At 42.4% G+C, this 17,336-nt stretch overlaps 1 long non-coding RNA gene across 1 annotated transcript in view; it reads right to left on the bottom strand.

Moving 5' to 3' along the window:
- Positions 1–15,043, bottom strand: part of LOC116697067 (uncharacterized) — an 81,387-nt gene extending 66,344 nt beyond the window's left edge. Inside the window, exons 1-2 of the long non-coding RNA XR_004333905.1 lie at positions 14,619–15,043; positions 2,026–2,091 (exon numbers count right to left, since the gene is read on the bottom strand). This is a non-coding gene — a long non-coding RNA (uncharacterized LOC116697067). The remainder of the gene's footprint in view (positions 1–2,025; positions 2,092–14,618) is intronic.
- Positions 15,044–17,336: the final 2,293 nt, after the last annotated feature.

Below are 17,336 nucleotides of genomic sequence, written 5' to 3'. Positions count from 1 at the left end.
ACACACACACACACACACACACACACACACACACCTCAACCAAGGATCACGTAGCTCTTCAGCTTTCAAATATTACCAAAATAAGGTCACTGATTTGGAAGGTCAGTGCATCAGTATGTTATCTGGGTTCACCGTTGCACTGGAAATTATTTTTGATTGGTGCCACATTTGACACACATTATAAGAGCATGAAAATAGTCAAAATCACTACATTATTGGGGGAGGGGGGTCCTTGTACGCCCCAGATACAGACCGAGGCTCTGTGTATACAGATTGTGGATTTGGGTTTTAATAATTTCACTTTCTGTTCACACTGATGTTGGATTTCTTTGATGTGGCAAGGGTAAAATAGAATTTAATTTGGTAAAAGTATAAAATATTCCTGCACTTTGATATATTATTCAGTCAAAGGAGCCATGACAACTGCAAACATGGGTTAGCTTTTATCACAACATTCTGAGTTTGGAACAAAGCTGAAGTTACCTTGTAACCCTTGACCCTTGATCAATTCCAGATTTCAATCTGACTGAAATCCTGCATCATTGAATCTTCTGTCATCTAATTGTACACATGATGGTGAAAATTTAAGTTGGAATGGCTCGCTTTGTGCTAAATGAGCTCACAAACTCTGCAACAAATCTTGCAGTAATTGTCCTTTAACATAAGTAATAGGATTTTAATATATTTTGATTGTTGGAAAATGTATTGAAGAGGAGTCCTAATTGTCTAACAGTTGGTAGCTACTATATCAATCTGGGATGCTGAGTCAAATCTGCCGTAATAATGATTAGTCTGGGAGAGGCAAATGCATTTTGTGATCACTTCAGTGAACGCAGACAGAGCACATTTGTTCATACAAGATAAAAATGCTGTGCACAGATGAACCGTGTAGACACAAACTCGCACACAGAAAAACACACACACACACACACACACACACACACACACACAACAACACACACACACACACACACACACACACACACACCACACACACACACACACACACACACACACAAACACACACACACACACCACACAGTGTGCCGTTTCATGGGCTCAATCTGCAACGCATTCAATATGTGGAGCTATTGGCCAGTGCTGTGGTAGGCAAAGCTATGGCACACAGAAATGTGTACGCTAGTCAAATAATGTATCCAATCAGGCTCTCGCCTGGCTCCATGCCAGTGGGGCCAATCAGATGCCCCAGATGCAGCCACCCCCAACTCACCGCGGAAACACACGCTATATATAGTGAACACACATGCACACACATCAATCCAGCTGTGGTTCTTGGACATAATCCAAGTCTCCTGCAAGGTGGCATCGTGTGTGTGTGTGTGTGTGTGTGTGTGTGTGTGTGTGTGTGTGTGTGTGTGTGTGTGTGTGGTGTGTGTGTGTGTGGTGTGTGTGTGTGTGTGTGTGTGTGTGTGTGTGGTGTGTGTGTGTGTGTGTGTGTGTGTGTGTGTGTGTGTGTGTGTGTGTGCGCGCGAAAGAGATGATCTTCTATCAAAAAACAGGAGAATCATATCAGCAATCATTGTTGGCCACCCGCAAAACAGAGGAACTGAACACTAAAAGACCACAGAGAGACAGTGAGCAAGGGAGAGAAAATGTTACTGAGAGCAAAAGAAAAAAGTAGGCAGTCATTGAATCATTCTCACACAGAGAGCTTTGGCCCAGATCAGCCAGAGAGATAAAGGAAGAGGATTACACTGGCTGAAAAGACTTAGAAGTATCCTGAGTCTCCTCTGACTGTCTGCCACTTCTACAAAGTCACCTCTGACAATGGAACTATGTGTTAGCGGAGTGATAGATCAAAAACACACAAGTACATTTGAGAAGTAAGCAGTAGTGATGTGGAGGTCATTCAAATGTCCCAAACATAAAGAGATGTACAGTATGTTGCAGAAAAGGCAAATGAGCAGTGTTTGTGATGTTGACTACGTGTGTCCATGACAAAGTGTGGAAAACTTGAATCATCTGTCTATGATGTGGTTGGTTTACAGTGCAGAAAGGACTCACCTGTGGTACAGAGGGCTGGTTTGATGCTATCCAGAACTATAGGTGCCGCAGGGAGACAATCTGTGTCTGTTAGGGTTAAAGACAACCGACAATTATAGTTAGTTTCACCTTAAAGGGATTATTTTACAGCTTGGGTCTTATTTGTATGGCTTTGGTCATCCTTTATATCAGTTAGGGTAACTTTGGATTTGTCAAAGTAATTGCTGAGATTTGGAAATAAAGCCACTTCGCTGTGGCAGTTTCACAAAGCAAGAATGATCAGACTGGTTGTAATCAAGACTGCAATTTAGCAAGCCCATTAAAAACACTTTCATATTGAGGGAAATTCAAAAGCACTCACAAAATGCTGATAACAATCCTTTATTGCACAGGAAGCTGTGTTCGCTGTTTAACTGGGAAGGTCTGTATCCGGGGTGGACGTTTCAACTCTGTTTGGTCTTCCAAATAAGTTTGGCTAATCTTGTTGTTTGTTTAAAAGATAACTGAGAATATGGGTGTGTTGGGGCTATTACCAGTATGAATGGTGGTCACAGCTAGCAGTGTGCTACATGCTAATGGGTTTTGACTGTGATTGTTTGAGGCTTCCTGACAATAGTGTCAGCCCTGTTTGTTGTGGACATGTTTGCACATATGTTTCTTTAACAGGAAACATCCCACACATCTGGGATATTTTAACATCTTTAATTAATTGGCATTTTTGTTTTTCTTACCTCTCCTTTAGGCAGCACTTGAACATGCTCTTTCAGAACCAGGAAGTGCCAAACCAGGTCTAGCCCCTTTGGACTCCTTTTATGGAGGTTGTCACTATCCAATGTGAGTTGAGTGCAGATGTGAGTTGCGCATGCGTCACTTTTCAACATGTAGCCTACGATGCTAACGAGAGATTTCTGTAAAGTCAATACAATAAAAATGGACCTACAAACCAAAGTTTGTTCACTGCTGGCTACAAGTAAGCATCAAACACAACAAAGGCTGTCAGTTGAATGGCATTTTGAGCAAACGTTAGCAATCGAACAATCTTACATAGCTAAAACGTTTTTGAAATGATTACCATCTTCTGTTATGGTTTGTAAGGACAAAAGTTTATTATTTTATGGATTTCACAAATTTCAGTATGACACACTATGCTGTAAACCATTTAAATCTGAGCGTGCAGATGTGCGTTGTGCACATCTGCACTAGACTCAAATCGGGTAGTGACAGAGGTGTTCCTAGGGGAATGCACCAACCGTGGTATAGGTGGAGGGGGGGTTGTGATGTGTTTTGAGAAAATACTAGTTTTCTAAAAGGTTTTTGTTCTGAAACATTTTTATGTGTTTGGTGGCTCTTAACTTATCAGGTACCGTATATCTACGGAGAAACTGATAAATCACTGTTGTGAGTTGATTGATTTATTAATTGAAATTTTCCTAAAGTAGGATGGGGGTCATAACTTAAAGGGCCTTTTCTCAAAAAAAATACTGTATTCCTTCTGCTGTTCTGTCACTTAAAATAGATTTAAAATATTAAAATGGAAATTGCTTGCACCTTTCCCACTATGGCTCTTGAGCTGCAGTTTAAGCAAAGTGGTGGCCTGAACATCAGTGCCAAACCACAGTGCCATATTGCTAGTGAGGTTTAAGATTATGTCACAAAATGTTTTTTTGTATTATCCTTTGAATGAGCTGTTAGTAAATATTAGTGTCTTTTCCATGCCATTTCTTGAGACAGAAGTGAAATTTCATATGTTTTCCCCTTCTGTAGCAGCTGGAGTGATGCTGCTTTATGATGACCTTAAATAGCTTATTGATTTCTGGTAATGCAGGAATGGACAGACTAGAGTTTCTTTCTCTGCTCACCTCCTTTTGTGTTTTTTCCCTTCCAAGCCATTGGGATTACCAGGGTTAGGTTTATTGTGGTAAAAAAAAATACTTGTTCACTTACTCTGCCTTCTGCTGAAAATAAACACACACATACACACAAATACATACAACCCTCGCTATAGTGTGTATTTGCTGTGTGTTGTGTTTAATGGCAGCCGTGGAGTTACTTATCCAAAAAGGTCAAAAGCATAATGGGTTATAATCTCCTTGTGGACAACCTTCTTGCCCAACAACACTGCTACTTGTAACAAAGAGCTTGGCCTCAGCCCTCAGCTGTCGCTTACCCTCCTTGGCTGCCACCAAGTAGACCTTGGACGACTGGTCCATTATCTTAGGGCCTATCGACTTGTCAGACAAATTCAAATTTCACATGTCAATTAAATGAGTGTTGCCCTGGTGATTAGCAGATTCCACTAATTGTCGCTCCCTCACTCCCTCCTCCTCTTTCCTCCACTTTTTTTGCCCCATTCCCCTCCTCCTCTTGCTCTCCTGCCATTTTCCACATGGAGGAACAGGGAATGGGGCTTTGTACCGTTGGGCCCCATGTCAAAGATGGCTCCTCAGCTTCATCCCCCAGCCACACTCCTCCTCTTAAACTCCCAGATCCCCTCTCTCAACTCTGGGGTGTAAGGACGAGATGGACTTAAAGAGTGAATGTGTGTGCATGTCTCTGTGTGTGTTTGGGGAGCATATATAGATCCCACAAGCGTGAAGAAATATATAGGGTTGAGTGCATATGCATTTCATTCTGTTTGGGGCCACAGCATCAGGATGCAGGATGGGTTGCTCGGAAAAATTCAGCCCTAGAATCTCATGTGCACTTTACAAACATGAGCACAGGGACACGGCCACTCTGACACACACTCCCACACGTGCACCCTGGCAGATAATTACCCCAGCAGCCTCTGGAGAGCAAAACGCCTATGTTGGCCCCATAACCGCTTTAGACAAGGGCCATGGCACACCCAAGAACCTCCTTCTTTGTCTATCTCCAAAGCCATGGGTTTGTTTTGCTTGACTCAATGAACTTGATCCCAGTGGTGTTGAAAAATGTTAAATCAAGCCATTGGACAACTCTGAAAATGGAATAAGTTTAAGTAGAAGTATACATGAATGTGTAATCCAATACACAGCATCATACTTAAAACGTACACACTATTTAATAATATTTCCTTACTTCACTGCTTGGAAATGTCTCACTCTTTGATCAAATAAACTCTTAAGGTCACGTTCAAGTAGCTGTTTGCTGCCATCTTGCCTTGCTCACAATCTAGGAGTACAAAATCTTCATGAAATTATTGCATATTAAGTGAGTCACCCTTTTGATTTCCAACGAAAGTGGTTCCTGCAGGTGTTGGATGAATGCATTGAAAATAAAAACTGGTCTATTTCCCGCATGAAGATCAATACACCCACTCACATATGCCCCGCTCTGATCACTTTGACAAGTGTGTCATGTTGGCGCTGTCTGAGAGCTCTACAATATTGGGATTTTAAAACCTTTGAAAGCAAGCCAGACAGAAAACTCTCCTCCAGTCTTAAGCAGAGCTCTAATCATCCCTCATTACAATTAACCACAGTGGACAGCAGCTCCAAACACTGGGTGACATCTTAAAACTGTGTGAATGGTCCCTACCCCCAACAGCCCCCCCCCCATCACCTAATGTTCAACACTAACCAAGCATTACACAGACCTACATTCACGACTACAATAGAAAACACTGCAGCAGGCCAGTGCAGCCCAGACAGTTTCGTTTGCACTTTATCAGACTATACAAAACAGCAACGCCTCATTGAGCCACAATTTGCTGCTAGTTTCCTACAAGAAGCAAAACAATGAATGGGGCGGCGTGGTCTTCCTTTTTGTGCCAAAGCACCGGACCAGAGAAGGCACATAGACACACACACACATATACACACAGCCAGAGTAGAGGAAGTACATCCAGAGAGAGAAAGCAGTGAGAGCAGCAGAACAACACACTCCAGAACACGTCTGTCACATCCTACAAAGGACAACATGAGTATGCTACTGAGACACTTAAAGTAACACAGTGAAATTACACACTACAACACAACAAACCTTTCATTTTATTTGTATTATTGCATATGGTATGTGTAGAATAGACTTGCATATACAAATGTATGGTTTCGATTTAAATGAGTAACTACTGCAACTTTCATGTCTTACATCGGCCTTCCTACAGAAGCCACAGGAGAGAACAATGGCTTGTCCTCATGACTGGGTCACGGACATGGCAGTGTTTAAAAACCGCTTGGGGATAAAATACTTCTGTTGGGGCAATTGCTCTCCTTTTCCCTCCCTCTGCTTCCCCCGTCTCAGTCCCTCTTCCTCTCTTGTTGTCTCCTTCACTCTTCCTCTCTAGTTTTACTACCACGATAATTCCTGAGTGAGTAAGCGAGTGTGTTTTGTGTGCGTGAGCCAGTCAAGGCTAAAGTCCTGTTTGTGCATTTGTGTAGTCATGCGAAAGCACGTGGGAATGAGTGTGTTGCTCAAGGATGAGTGCTGTGGCAGAGTGTGTTGAGGGAGACAGAAGTCTGCACAACCAGAGGGGCTTACTTACAGTCAGGCTATCAAAAAAAAGCTACAGTTAGGAGTTTGGCTGTGGCTGCCCCTGCATACACAACATAGGCAAAAAGAAACCCTGGAACTGCAATTCTCTTTGTAATGAGAGTAATGCAAATCATAAAATAATGTCTAAAGGATAAAGGCTCCACATATCTAAATAAACAAAGGCCAAGAGTTGCTTTGCAATGCATACATAAGACCAGCTTCATTAGCATACAAACAAAGATCAAAAGGCTTTGTTCAAGTTCAGTATATTAGAGCTTTCTGCTTAAAGAATTCCTTATCAGAGTACATTCAAGAGCACCCTGCCCCCTGCCCCTCTCTCCCACCTCCTTGACTTCCAACTACCACCAGCCTTACAGTGCAATTTTAAACAGAAGAACAGCTTCTCTGGAGAAGAAAATTACGTTGCCATGACAACATTGACAACACCGATTGTTGTTTTGGACCCCAGGAAGACTAGTTGGTCGTCTAGACGTCAGCTAATGGGGATCCTAATGGGGGTCCTATGACAAGACGGTGCAGATGATGTGCTGATTGTGCCTTGTGTGTGAGAGTGTGTGTTGGCCTCCCTTGTTCCACCTTAACCTGCCCCACCCCAACCTTGCCATACCCTCTTCTAGCTGGCAGCTGTTGGTCCTGGTACAGGATGGGTGTGTGTTGTTTTGTCCGCCTGCGTGGGGATAAATAAATGATGAGAGTGTTGGATCTTTGGGACAGGGCTCGGCTGCTGCTCTGTCTTGCTGCAGCTTTTCTGTCCTGTCCACATGGCAAAAAAAGGGTCAGAGATGACTGCTAATTGGAAGTGGCGAGGTGATCTGATGACACTGCAGGGATAGTTTGGTTTGTCACAACGTGTAAAGTGTGGCTGCCTTCAAGGAGGAGTTAATCAATGCACAGCTTAAAGCAAACGACTCAGGACAGAGCACAGTTGCTGGTCCCAGGGTATGGTTAAAATCAACGGGACATTACAGACATTATTTTCCCCGCTGACTTTGAAGCTATTAAAACACAGAAACTGCAACTACTGCACCTTTAGCAATAAATCACACACAAAACTGCACCGTACCAATATATTATGTCAACACTGTCATCTGAAGTAGACAAGCTTGTGATTTTGATATTTTACCTCAGCTGCTGAGGTAACTGCAAAAAGCAGAGTACACCACATCCTACAGAAAACTGTGATAGAGAGCCTGTAAAAGAGAAGATAAAAATGCATAAGCTCGGAGCATCAATCATGGTCCAAAAAAAGTGATTCCATTCACAATCAATTTCCATGGTACCTTCACTCCCTAGAGCACATATGATACTTTTTCCCCAATGACTTTCTTCACACTCACGAAGGCATTTGAAATGGGACATAGTAAGAGAAAAAAAGAGATTTTTGTGTCTGGGAATGCCTACATACCTGCATCCAAACATGTCATATGTTCCCCTCTAATTCACCCTCTAAAGCAAAGAGCATCAGACATAATATCTATGTCTAAACCTCTCTCTCTTTTTCATTCTCTCTCACTCACACACATGCACATTACCCGCCACGCTGTACGGTGCACTACACTGACTTGTAAAGTTGTGATTTACACTTGTGTACTAAAAACAGCTTGAGGCAAACAAACACATTAAAATCACAAATGCTGAGGTCTTCAAAGTGTGCCAGCAGTTGGGCTAATTTATTGAGGCAACCTTAATTTAACATTGAGGCAGAAAGTTTTTTTTTCACAAAATACACTTAAACTAAAAGGAGAACAAGTTTAAGATCATACATGAAACCTGGGTCTTGTGTATATGCAACCAGACCACCTCTGGTGCGTCCCTTGGTGAAATTAAGACCTTTAGAAACCCATTTACATTGTAAACACACCATGCAAATCTTGTTTACCATGTTGGGGGTCTGTAGGCATGGTGGTTGGTCGCAGGTCTGAGGATGGAGGATCTAGGGAATATCCCTGGACCACCACACAGACATAAACACACACAGTACTCACCCTGCACCCACTAACTGCATGGACCCCCCTGGGGAGAGCGCCCACCTCCTGACCTCCTCCAACAGGGGGGTCAAAGGGAATTTAACACAAGGGTCCCACATTCTTTAAAGGTGATAATTGATGTAGCTGCTGGCAGGGGGTCACCAGGCACAGGGTAAACATGCAATGACTTTCTATATGCCCCCCACCCCCATTCCCACCCTGCTAAACAGTATGCATGGCTGTGACCTGGTTAAATTATGTTATCAAGCCAGGCGTGACAACGTGTCACCCATTACAGTGACCTGGGTCTGCTTGGTGTCTGAGCACCCAGGTGTCTCAGTTAACTATAACTAAACCATCAGCGATGGAATGGTCAAGTACATGCAAGAAGATAGCTGTATTAAATAGACTGTAAGCTAAGTGGAAGGTCCCCAACGAAAAAGAGCTCAATAACAAAATAATCAGTGCAGCCTAATCCCAACTCTCTATCTTCTCTAAAGCTCTGCAAACCTGGGAGCAGGTAAGGAGCCAGTGATGGATGACAGCAGGGAAGCAGTGAGGTCTACTTTGCTCCATCTTACACTGAGTCTCCTAAGCTCTCTGTTGCATTGGGCCTTGCCCTTATCATCACTATTCGCAGACCAGTAAGATAAGATAACATATACTTTAATGTTACTTTTATGTTACTGTTTTATCAAAGGTGGCTGACTTTTTTTATAGGAGGAATTTAGTACCTGCTGTTCAATTCAAACTGAATTGACACTGCTTCAGCACAAAAATCACAGAAATCTTACTGGGTAATGCCATGTGATATTTTATGTTTTTCTTATTATCCACAAATCAAAAGAATAAAAGACAATAATGAATTGATCCTACTAAAAAGTATTGTCTGTGTATCTTAATCTGCTGTGCCACAGAGCTCCATTGTTGCCCGCAAACCTTTGAAAACACAATGTGCCACACCATTGCACTGGATTACATGTTCCATGACTGTGCTGAACATGGACACTGTAGTTTATTTTGAGTCCCAGATGCATCATCCTGCTGCTGTAAATACTCACAAGTGCACCAAATGTGTATTAATCTGTAGCTGAAAATGGTACCTATTAAATATTCAGTTTGATCCTGTTTTCTCCTGAAAACTACTGACTGTTTTAAGACATTTTTTAGCCTTTTTTTAAAAGTGAAACTATATATTTATTGTAGGGTTTGTTCTTTTCATGGCATTTATTGACAATAGCAAAAGTACTAGCTAGGAAGCTAGGTTTAATTTAAAAAAAAAAAAACATTTCTATGATAACATTTTTTAAAGAACATCCATGAAAAAAGTATTCCAGCTTCTAAATTGTGAATATTTTCTAGTTTCTTCACTCCTCTATGACAGTAAACTGAACATGTTTAAGACATGTAAGAACATCATCGTGGGCTTTTGGAAACACTGATTTACATTTTCCATCATTTTTCGACATTTTATAGATTAAACAACTAATTAATCAATAAAATAATTGACAGATGAAGCGACAGGTAATCGTTAACTGCAGCCCTGAACATTAAAAAAATATTATTAATTTAAAATATTTAAAAAAGGGATGATATATGTACTGGTGTCCTGTTGGTCAATACATCGATAACATACAAAAAAATAACATTGTTGCTTTTACTACCACAAACAAAAGTAAAACAATTATATATGTGTAGGCTGAAGCCTGAGTTTATTACATTTACCCTTTTTACATGAAATTATATTCTTTCATACAAAAATGAAAGTTACAGAAACTAAGCATAGACTCTATAACCCAGTACAACACAAGAACTCTAATACAATTTGTGTACCTTCTGGTATCAACACTTCTGTTTTATATTTATTAATCACCTTATGTTCACATATTTTTTTTAATCGGTCAACTGTGTTACACTTTTTCATGTCAATTTCTAATTCATTCCACAGTTTAGCTAGTTAGTGGTGATCATCTTAGATAAGAGTGCCAGGCAGTGCGGTTATTTTCTACTCTCTGCCCACATGTGGTTCCCCCCAGCCACACACTAGGCTTGGGGAGGTTATAAAAGCCGAGGGGGTGATTAAAAAGCAGGAATAATGGCCTCCACAAAACTAGGAATGTGTTTCACTGCTACAACGGCTCCGGAATCGTTCTAAATCGGACTGTCGCCGTTGATATCAGGAATGATTCTGCTGCTCTTGACTAGGGAAAGTTGCTGAGGTTTTAACATTATGTTCAAAGGAACTGGCCCTAGGAGAATATGAGAAGCAGAGGCAGGATGTACTATAAGTTGTGATTTATGTCCGAGGGTGACCTCGGAGGATTTAGGTTGGGTATATCTAGAGCTGTGCTGACCTATCCACCAGTTCTGCATTGTTGAAGGTTGGTGGATCCTTCTAAATCCAGGATTGAAAAGTCACATATACAAACACCTTCACCTCTCCTCTCTTTCCCACATACAGACACACCAAGAAGAGAGAGACAGAAAGAGTTACCGTTAGCTGCTACCTGCCTCCTAAGCATGCCCAAACCACATCACTTTCCTCATTACTGGAGCTTCATGGCTTTTTAGGGCTCTGTGCTTTATCTGGGATTTCACATTTCCCAGCCTGCCACTTGACATGGCTCAACCAGCTGCCAGCAATCAAATAGCAGAGGGCAGCAGCGGGGCTGGCTGAGTCTTCAGGCTGCACCTTGATTTGAGAATTCCACATCACAGCCACTGGCCCTGCTAAGCTTCTGTAATTACAGGCTACACATCCCATCACGCCTCCAACCCTATTTCTACCCCACATCATACACTGACCTGGCATAATGGGTGCAGGGGAAGGGGGTGCATACAGGGAGATAGAGATGGTCACGGGTCAGGGGTAGATTCTAAGGATGTGGATCTGTGCCTCGAAAGGCATAAAGTGTGTGACAGTGTTGGGAAAGGACTTAGAATATGCTCCATTATCCAGCCATACTGTCAATCTCAGATTGCTGCATGTATGAAACAACCCTGTGTGTTTTTTTGCATTTCTGCATGCATGTACAGTTGTTCTTGCATCTACAGTACACACATAGTATGTGTATGTTCCTAATTGAGAGGTAAGCAAAAAAAGTTGCCTTTAAAGTTGCCAATAAATATCCTGCCAGTAATGTTAAACACCTGCCCGTAAAGCCCAGAGGAATGCTAAATGAAACCAAGTTGCAGAGCCTGTCTCCTGTCTGGGGTCTCAAGTCAAGACAGCAGGATTTGTAATGGCTGTATCCAGAATTACTGGGTTCAAGCAGAACAGCCAGGAAGCAAGAAAAAAAAACATGACTTGGTCGGCAACACTGCTTTTCCTCCCTCCAACGACCAGTCATGTGTGTCCCATTTACAGTACAGAATAAAAAAAGAGTATTCTTAAGTGTAATTGCACAGCGGAATCACTGCTACAACTTTTGGCATCAAAATGATGTCAAAAAACATCATGGCAGCATTGTTTTTAATACTACTCTTATGGCTGAGTGATCAAAGTTCCTCAGGGAGTACTGTATAATACTAGTGGACATATGTGTGTTTAAACAAAAAAAGTGTTCTTTGTGCAAGTGTGAGCTAGATAAAGTAAGACAGATGATTACCGCAATTCAAAACATGCCCCCCTGATCTTCTCGCTCCAGTGTCACATGCCCATAAAACATTCGCCACACACACACACACACACACACACACGCCTGTACATGCACAAAGATAACCGTGCACATATGCACTAACGCACCTACATTCACAAAGATATAGTGTCAGGGCAGGAAGAGGCTCTCGCTGTGCTTTGGAGCCTCCAGGGGTGAAGGAGAGCATCTGACCCCAGAAGCCAGAGACGCTGCCGTTTGGCCTCATCTCTGGTTTCGATTCCCTAAACTCCTGACGCCTTCCTCCCACTGCACCTGTTGAGTGCCAATAGACCCCCTGCCCAGACCCTTTCACCACAGAGAATATATGGCCCAGCTCCCTGGTCCAGTCTGGCTAATTGCTACTGGCCTCAAACTGGCCCCAAATGCCACAAGGGGACGGGTCGTTTAGCTGCTGTTGCCAACCTGAGGCACAGCTCAGCAGTCCTCCTACTAACTGGTGCCCCTCCATTCCTTAACAAGGGCCAGATAAGGCTGACCGAGCACAAGCATTTACTTCCAGAGTCACAGGCTGCCCCATTCAGCTCAGAGATTAAGCACTGCTGTCTACACGCAACCATGAATAATGAAGTTATCACTCCAGACAGGCAGGCAACAGCAGCGTGAGTTATATACACCAGTAATCCCATAGGCTGCTGCGCACATGTGCCAAAACATATACAGTAGTAGTGCCACTGTATAGCTCATGCAATATTTCACATTGCAGAAGACTCGCTTAGAGCCAATTAAAGATCTTCAATGGCCTTAGGTTTAAGTGTAGGATCTTCAATTTAGCTTTACTATCATCTTACAATAGAACAATAAATTGGCATGATAAGCCAAGGGGCCAGGTGCAAAGAAGAGTTACGTGGCCCCACTGCACGCTAATTTTGCACAAGTGCCTTTGGAAACTACTTCAAGTGTCCTGTATAGACAGAGAATACACAAAGTAATGAATTTGTCACTAGCCTTGCAGACAGCATTCAGCACCAGGGCTGGGTACCTGGGTACGTTTTAGGGACCTTAGTACCGAGTATTGCAAAATACCTCGTCATTCAATACCAAATTTCAATACCTTAGGAGTACATCTCATCAGTATCAGTGAGCCAATGCAGCATGCTTCTCCCAAGATGTAACGAAGTTGGTGATTGGCTGTCCAACGTTATATGTCGTAGAGACACGCAGAAAAAACTCTACATTGCGCACAAAGACGGGGCTCACAGAGTATAAGCTGAAAAATATAGTATTGTTCAGGAACCAGTGAAGTCATGGTATTGGTGTTGGCAGTGGTATCGAACATTTTTAAAGATATCCAGCACTATTCAGAACTGACATGTAGCATAGTTGTATTATATAAGATGTCATCAGCACTATACATCTGTGGAGACAGGTATAATATACCTAAGAATTTGTTGAGTTGCACTGTTACATTTAAGCTGGTTATTTAAAACTAAAAAAAGGTAACGTCTGCCAGGAACAGGGATATTAATTTTAAAAAAAAATGTATATAGTTGGAGATTTGTATGTATATTATTGTAATTTATTATTATCTGTTAGGCTAACTATGACCTCTCCACCTCTTGTCAGGCTAAAGTCCTGGTAGTCAGGACAGCAGGTGGCGAGATGATTGAAGCAGCCTGTTCATCATCTTTAAAAATAATGTCCATCTGTCCATCTTTCTTTGACAGGAATATTTTATTGTGATGAGACATCTAAACTGGAATTATTTAGACTTGTGCAGTGAGGTGTACTGTAAGTTTAGTGTTTATCAACACAAATCAATATTTTAAAGTGCAGTTTGATTATTAGTGTTGATGTTGTTGCCTGTTTTTTACATTAATATTTTTCTCTTATTATTATTTACATCTATGTTTTCTTTTCCACTCTAGTAACACTTTGGTATACTATATCTGAGTTATAGCCTACGCAGTTTTCTAAACATCTTTCTCATCGTTAATTGTGGAACAAAACCATCCCTCGTGCTGCCTCTTTACAGCTGTACCTGACGTGAGAGTGGATAATAGCAGACAGCACGTGACTGCAGCACTCTCCCGTCTGGACTCACGGCAGGTCTGTCAGAGCCTCCCTCGTGGGGACGACACGCACTGGACGGATAAAAATAGACGCCATTCATGTTTTGAAAGGGCGCCTACAAAGCTACACGATTCTCATCCAACTTGGTAAACTTCATCACAAACGCTTGATTTTAGTAGTGGTATCATTAAAAATATTTAAACTGTCTGTCTGTTTACTGTACAACAATGCGTAAAAGCACCCAGACCAGCCCCGCACGGATTTCACTCCTCCCTCCTGCACTTGCCATTCAAGTAAAAACAGTAGTGTTTTCTGTTCCATCGCATACACCTCACCCCCGTCTCATGAGAGCGACACTGACACAATTCGCTCACTCGCACAACAAGTCTTATCGCCTCTGCTATGAACTGCGTCATCGGTTTCAGAGAGGGGCAAGGTATGGCACCATATCTGCATGAATGAAAGTGACGGAATTAAAGCACTCAGTCAGCAGGCGACTCACTCAGCCTCCAGTACGTCTGTCTGTCTCGCCTGTGTGGCGCTCTTCTGCATCCTTCAATGAGCATCACTTTGTGGAGCCGGTGCGAGCCATCCTCCTGTACAAACACCGGTCCTGGACATCCTAGGCAGTCCGTCCTGCGACATATTTTTAGTTTGGACCCATTGATGTCACTTCCTGCTGGGGTAATAGCCTGCACAAATGAGCACAATGATGTGGAGGGGTGTTCAGGGGAGCCGTAAGAGGGGATGTTCGAGGTCACGCCGCAGGCGAGTTCACAAGGTCATGCATAAGCAAAATTTCCAGACGCAGACAAGAAGCGCGTTAGTCTCTAAAATGACAGCCATCATCCCATCTGGCTCACTCCAAATGTGTCCTATACTTTTACATAACCAGTTACATCCACATCATCCTACCCCCCTGTGATGCGCCGGAGAGTTTCATTTCCTGGTACGTTGTGCGCATTTACGGCCACGGTTATGCAATGATTAAGGCGGCATCGTCACTTTAGCTGTCTGCGTCACTGTGTATCTGTATCTCAACCGGTGATAATAGATCAAGCACATGAGGCTCTATAAAAGCTATAGTTTCATCACAAAGTCCTAGGAACACCTGTTGGAGTCAAAGAATGAATTTTAGGAGATGCACAGTTAAATGCGGGTCTCCTGTTCTTAATCAGTTTAAAATAAACATATGGCCTATTTCAACTGTATTACTTTAACTGTATTACTTCTCACAAAGTTGCAAGCTACTCATTGCTTTAAGAAAACTACTTGCACTTTGACACGCATTAAGATAATCTGGAAGATTAAAAATGGGCATTTTTGTATCTGCCTGCAGAATGATGGCTCTTGCGTGATGAGAGGCACACTGAGGTGATCTGCTGGATGGTTGATGGAAGCCGGTCTGAGTGTCAACTCCTGCTAAGAGCGCTATCCTCTTTCCTCACCCAGGTCTCTCCTCTTTACCTTTGAACCCAGGCCCAGCAGCCCATCTCTGATCTACAGAGGGTCTCCTCTTACCCCCGTCCCCTAGTAGGCCCCTATGATAGATGACCATCAGCATGCCAATACTGCACAATATTTCAATTTCCTGCCCAGGAAGAGGAATTTAAGGGGTTGAGTGAAGTTCAGAGGCACAGTGTGGCGCCTCCAGCTCACAACCAGCCCCCAGCCTCGTACTGAAGACCCAAGATCCAAACATTCAGCCGAGAACATTCCAGAAACCAGGTCCTCTCTGTGTCAACAAAACAACCCCTGCTGCCATCGTCCTGCCTGACAGACTGCAGCGCAGAGGATACTGACAGGAGACCCAACAGCCTCTGTAAGTGCAACGTTACAAAGAAAAAAAATTGTTTTATTCAAAACTGAATATCGTGTCTGCAGAGTTAAGTTTGGTATTGACCTGTCGTGCTAGCCACTGCTGTTATAATACTTGGTTTTTAAAGGTTTCTCAATAAGGATACAATTCAGCAAAAATCTATTTTTGGGCAAAATTGTGAAATTTACGGCACTAAATATTTGAACAAAATACTTTGGTTATCATCAACGTCAGTTTTAAAACTTGTTTAATTTTAAACCAGAGCTCTTAATTTTTTTTGAGGGGGGAGGGGTTTGGCAGTTATTTGTTTTTGTTTTATCTAAAATTTCTCAACAAGTCACGACAACCAGCTCAATAATAAAACCCTTAAAAAACGTAGATGAAAACATTTAAACATTTGCTTCAAAACAAAATCTTGGTATAACATACCCTTTTTTATTTTATCCTTTTTTCATGTACTGTAACAATATTCTAAAAGAATGTACAAACACAAGGGAAATGAAGCCATGTTTGACTTTGTTATGTGGATTAGTTATATTTATATCCCAGGGTGATTCAAACAAACAGGATTATGTACATTGTATTAATGTGAGTAAGGCGGGCAGATTTTCAGGACTGTGCGGATGCACACATACATGTGTGTAGAGTAGTATTTTTTGATAGGAAGACACTCTCATGTGGCTCTGTTGTAAAGGTCTACGATTGGTTGGATTAGTCAGAGGGCTGTGGTAAGAAGGAAGAGAGGCTGCGAGGCAGGCACTGCAACCTAGTGGTGGAAGAGGGGTGTGTGGTACAGAGGGGAGTGCACTTCGGATCACACAGATACAGTTGCAAATACACACTTCCTTCTTGCTCATAGACAAACGCAAACACACAAATGCATACATCTAAACCCACATGCTTTGTTTATTTGTTGTATAGTAATTTCTCTCTTTGAAACACATGCTCCCAACCTCTAACCTATGTATTTGATCTTGTGTCCTCAATACCCAACCTAGTGTTCCAGGTTTAAATATAACATAAATCTCTACAACCCACCCACATACATGACTAAACGCTCTCTAACTAGGTTTGTACGCATTTATTATGTCAGCCCACTCTCCTAGCCCCTCGACCTTACACCCCCCACTCCTACTTCCATCCTTCCACAGCCAAGCCCTGCTCTTGAACCAAATGGCACTGGTGGCAACTTCAAAGTCAGGAGCTCTGTCACTACCCAACCTTCAAAAAGGAGCACCCCTTTTGCCTCTGCTATGAAATATTAAGGAAGTACAACCACACCAGCTGACTGAGCAGTAGTGTCCACCTTTTTCCAGTCAACCAGCGGCCACTTAGCCAGGCTGTTTTTGGAGATGTTTGGCCCAGGATCACAATTTGCCCCCTAAACCATGCACCCCCCCC

This window comes from Etheostoma spectabile, chromosome 10, assembly GCF_008692095.1.
Source record: "Etheostoma spectabile isolate EspeVRDwgs_2016 chromosome 10, UIUC_Espe_1.0, whole genome shotgun sequence".
In the NCBI taxonomy this organism is placed as follows: Eukaryota; Metazoa; Chordata; class Actinopteri; order Perciformes; family Percidae; genus Etheostoma; species Etheostoma spectabile.
This window is presented reverse-complemented; position numbering and strand designations above follow the sequence as displayed.